At 40.3% G+C, this 5,201-nt stretch overlaps 1 pseudogene; it reads left to right on the top strand.

Annotated features, from left to right (window-relative positions):
* The window catches only part of LOC144245253 (putative olfactory receptor 2W6 pseudogene), a 6,768-nt pseudogene extending 2,109 nt beyond the window's left edge, over nt 1-4,659 (top strand).
* The last annotated feature ends 542 nt before the right edge of the window (nt 4,660-5,201 follow it).

Here is a 5,201-nt window from a genome sequence, read left to right as displayed (position 1 = left end):
CCACTCTCTCATATCCTCACAGAAAGAATATTACCAAACTGAAAAGATCACATTGTTTTAAATTGTATTTATTTAATTATAAATAATTATAAATGATAAATTAGGTTGAAAAAGTTTTATGTGTTTTGGGATCTTAAGAATAAGTGTTTCACTACATTTTATCTCGTTATCCACTGCCCATTTGTCTTACTCTGGCAAATGTAATCCTTATCTGAAAGTTTATTTATTGGAAAAAGCCCTTTGATACTAAAGATATTTGTTTGTCTTATTTATGTATTGCAGATATATTTCTTTGTTTCCAAAAACTATTAGCAGGTTTTATCTGAGGACTGATTAGCCATTGCAATTGGTTCACTGGCTATAATGCCTGATTCATACATTTTTTTCCTTCATTATTAGTTTTATAACTATAAAATACCATTTTATTTTATTTCTTTTTAATGTTTATTTATTTTTGAAAGGGAGAGAGTATGACAGAGTGTGATCAGGGGAGGGGCAGAGAGAGAAAGAGACACAGAATCCGAGCAAGCTCCAGGCTCTGGAGCCTGACGCAGGGCTTGAATTCACAAGCCTCGAGATCATGACCTGAGCTGAAGTCGGACACTTAACCGACTGAGCCACCCAGGCGCCCCTATAAAACACCATTTTAAAACCAGATGCCTTACATATATGTTTTGCTTTGGAAGTGAATTTCTTAGGTTGGTCATGAATTTTGAATAACATCAGTTTGGGGAAGACACGTAAGATTTAATGTGTCACATCAGTGAATATGATTAATGGCTATTCTTAGGCTATCATCACTCTTAGAGGAATGCCTCTGGTCCTTGATTTCACTGGTTGCAGAGATGATGTTATCATTTGGAGTTTCTTGGGGGCAACTTGACCTTCTCCAAAGGGTAATCAGTGTGGTTCCCAGGGTTTGTTTGTTATAACTTAAAGAACATCAATCAATCAAATTCCAAATATTTATTTTATGTTTGCTATATTCTAAGAACTTCACCAATCTAAGTGAAAATAAAAGTTACAAATCAAGTGACTAAGACAAACTTTATTTACTCTTTTGTAGTATCCTTTTGAAAATGATATTGAACTGAAAAGAAATTTGACTTTAAAGTTGTTTCCTCAGAAAACAGACTAAATCTCATTTCAAGGAGAAAGAGGTGTTTGAAAGATGTTCATATTTGCACCATATTGCCAGCTTGACTTTTTGCCGCACCAAACACCAGAAATAGTTAACTACACACATTCCAACCCCCTACCCCTACCTCCACATCAAAATTTGAGGCTATGGCCCCAGATAGAAACCAAGAATCTAAGAGTGTTGATTCCCAATCATCCGGTGTTATTCCAAGGTTTCCCCTAGGAATACACACTTCTATTTTCTTCTGTAGCCCTGCTAATTACCCAAAGGAGTACACAGTCCCTGTGATCTCAACAAGGAAACATGTTGTCAACCTCTAGGCGCCATCTTTGATGCTATGAAATTAGTCCTCCATTTCTTCTATCTACATCTATAAGAGCTTCCACATCTGCATTGGTTATCCTCTGGGGTCAGCAGGAAGTCCTTGCCTCACCCTGGGGTTTGGGTTGATGGCTCCTAAAAGGCTCCTGAAGGCTGGATATTTGGCCCAAATGGCTGGCAGAAAATGGAGGAATGCTAACCCTATTTTCTATTACAATAGCCTCTTTTCTCTATAATTTAAGTACCCTATGGCAGTTATTCTATTTTACTTTTCCTCTGAGGTAGTGATATACCATTAGTCTATCATGTTAGTCAAATTATTAGAAAAATCACACAGCTTTTACAACTCTTATCTTCAGGAAGAAACTAGAATCTAATGCATGCAGGTCAGTTCAGAGCTTGTATGTCATCCCCTTTCTGGACAAGCTGAGATCATTGTAACTACTTCTATACAATTTCTGTTGCATTTGTCTCACATCACCCTATTGTTATTTTCTACTTATATTTACTGCACAATCTCCCATAAAATCCCAGCTAACAAATCCCAACCTGAGGAAAAAACATTACTATGTGTTATTCCTAATTCCTGTGGGAAAGTTGAAGCCAGGTAAGCCTAAATGATTAGAGAAAATTGAGAAAACTTTCTTTCTTTTATTTTGGTATATTGTATTTTGCTGTGGAAAATAAATTTACCATAAGTACTTTGAAGCTGAGACGTTTTCACCAAAGATACGCTTTTTAATTTGAAAATTAAAATATTTGTGACAACTTGTGTTCTATTCTGCCTTCATTTTTTCCCAGCTCGGTAGTTGAATATATTGTCATTAATTGAAGTAGCCCTTAATTCCCTAGATCACACAGCATAGTAGATATTTTATAATGTCCACTTAATAATTGTAGTCATTATTTTTGCTTCAGTTCTCAATGAGTCAACATGACAGAGGGTCTGAGCTACTTTTCCTTCTGTGCCTGCTACTCTGTTGTTCTCACGCTTATCTCCCTTTCGTTGTTAGGCTCGTTACTAAGCTGGTGTCCTCGAATCCAATTATACATCTGTCTTTTTATGAAGCCAGCTCTCTTTATTCTTTTGAGCGTTGTTAGGGTCAATCTTTTTCCATTTACTTTTAAATTACTCGATTTACTACAGTCTCCTTCCTTCTCTCTCCCTTCATCTGTAGGGCCACACACCTCTCTTCCAGAAGCTAATTATGTTGTTTCAATGTTTCTGAAAGACAACCAGAAGACAAATATATCCCACATTGCCATTTTATTAGTGGACAGAATATCTGTTCTGATCCTGGCAATATACACTACAGAAGTCTTTTTCTTTCAGAGAAATGAATGAAAGAGATTTGATTTGACAACCTTTCACAGGACTAAGTAAATATTTGGCAGATTCAAACATACCATAAGTAAAAAGATGACGTTGACACTATGAAGTAATTGCACACTATTTCGTCTTAATAAAGGTCTAATCTCCAGGTCCTGATAGGCCATAGTTTCCCTGTACCTTGTGTTTTTCCAACCATATCTTGGATACTGACCTCAGCCTTGGCTGTCACATTTCCAGAAGGTCATTGCCAACATTGAGGATATGTGGGGCGCCTGGGTGGCTTAGTTGGTTGAGCATCCGACTTTCGCTTAAGTCATGATCTCGCGGTTCGTGGGTTCGAGCCCCGCGTCGGGCTCTGTGCTGACTCCCAGCTCAGAGCCTGGAGCCTGTTTCAGTCTGTGACTCCCTCTCTCTGACCCTCCCCTGCTCACTCTGTCTCTCTCTCTGTCTCTCTCCTAGAAATAAATTTAAAAAAAACATTAAAAAAAAATTGAGGATATGTGGAAGATGGCTACAAGGTGATAATAGACTCAATAGCCTTGTTATAGGCAGAATCATTGAGGGAAATTGAATGTCTTGGTCCAAAGAAAATTTAGTTTGGTTCAAAATATTTAAATGGCTGTCATATGAAGAGAGATTAGATATGAAGTCTATTCAATAAAGTAGAAATACTTTTTCTTATGGATTAGGAAGAAAATCCCTCCTAAGCAAAAGGATGATGATTAGAAGCTGGAATTTTCCAACATGAAATAATTTGTATTACACATTTGTACAAATGATGATTGGCTTCTATAGCTGGGCAGAAGCTATTCTAGTATTGGACTTCATGGGTTACCGGTTCCGTAAAAGTCCTGACCTTCAGTGGTTTTCCTAAAATATTAATTAAGTATTCATTTTCTTCTTACAGGTATACAGATGATGTGAAAGGAAGACCATGGAAAAATCCAATGACAGCTCAGAGTATGGTTTTATCTTAGTGGGCTTCTCTGACCGGCCAAGGCTAGAGCTGGTACTCTTCATGGTCAATTTTACTCTGTATTCAGTGGCTGTGCTGGGAAACTCAACCATAATCCTTGTGTGTATTTTGGACCCTCGACTACATACCCCAATGTACTTCTTTCTGGCCAATCTCTCCTTTCTAGATCTCTGCTTCAGTACAAGCTGTATCCCGCAGATGCTGGTGAACCTCTGGGGCCCTGACAAGACCATCAGCTACGCTGGCTGTGCGATCCAGCTCTTCTCGTTCCTCTGCGTGGGGGGCGTTGAGTGCATCCTCCTGGCCGTGATGGCCTATGACCGCTACGCTGCGGTCTGCAAGCCCCTGCACTATCTGGTCATTATGCACCCCCAGCTGTGCTTACGACTGCTGGCTGTGGCCTGGGGGAGTGGACTGGTCAATGCCATTGTCATGTCCCCACTCACAATGACTCTGTCCAGATGTGGCCGGCGCCGGGTCAACCACTTCCTCTGCGAAATGCCAGCACTGATCAAGATGGCTTGTGTGGACGCCCGCGCAGTGGAGATGCTGGCCTTCAGCTTTGCCATCCTCATCGTCCTCCTGCCTCTGGCTCTCATCCTCGCGTCCTACGGCTATATCGCAGTAGCGGTGCTGAAGATCAAGTCGGCTGCTGGGCGCCTCAAGGCGTTCAACACCTGCAGCTCCCACCTGACCGTGGTCTCTCTGTTCTATGGAAGCATCATCTACATGTACATGCAGCCCGGGAACAGCGCTTCCCAAGACCAGGGCAAGTTTCTCACCCTCTTCTACAACCTGGTCACTCCTATGCTGAACCCACTCATCTACACCTTACGGAATAAGGAGGTAAAGGGTGCGCTGAGAAAGGTGTTGGGGAGGCAACCCTGAGTAGGAGCGACGATGTGCTGAGGAATGAAGCCCTAGGTGAAACTTTTTTCCCAAACACTGCCATTGACTTTGTGCTTGTAAGAAATTTAGCCCATGTGTTAAAAATATGGATAATACCCTGAAGAGTATCCAGAGTCAATAGGAATCAACCATAGCCACTCATAGTATAAAGCTCTCTTAGCAAAATATTAATAGAAAGAATTAAAGTCTTTGAAGAAAGGTGAAATGGTATTCATATAGATGTAAACTAAACATGTGTTAAAGATTTTATTCAACTCAATAAAGGAATGAGGCAAACATAGTAACCAATTTTTTTTTTAAAAGCCAGAAAGCACAAACTGATAAGAAATGAAGAAATGTTGGGGCTCCTGGTTGGCTCAGTTGGTTGAATGTCTGAGTGTTGATGTCGGCCCAGGTAGTGAGATCACGGTTGAGGTTGTGAGAGCAAGCCCTGTGTTGGGGTCCATGTCTAAGAGCCTGTTTAAGATTCTCTCTCCCTCTCCATCTGCTTCTTCCCCATGTTCTCTCTCTCTCTCTTAAAA

This window comes from Crocuta crocuta, unplaced genomic scaffold (genome assembly GCF_008692635.1).
Source record: "Crocuta crocuta isolate KB4526 unplaced genomic scaffold, BGI_CrCroc_1.0 scaffold1097, whole genome shotgun sequence".
In the NCBI taxonomy this organism is placed as follows: domain Eukaryota; kingdom Metazoa; phylum Chordata; class Mammalia; order Carnivora; family Hyaenidae; genus Crocuta; species Crocuta crocuta.
This window is presented reverse-complemented; position numbering and strand designations above follow the sequence as displayed.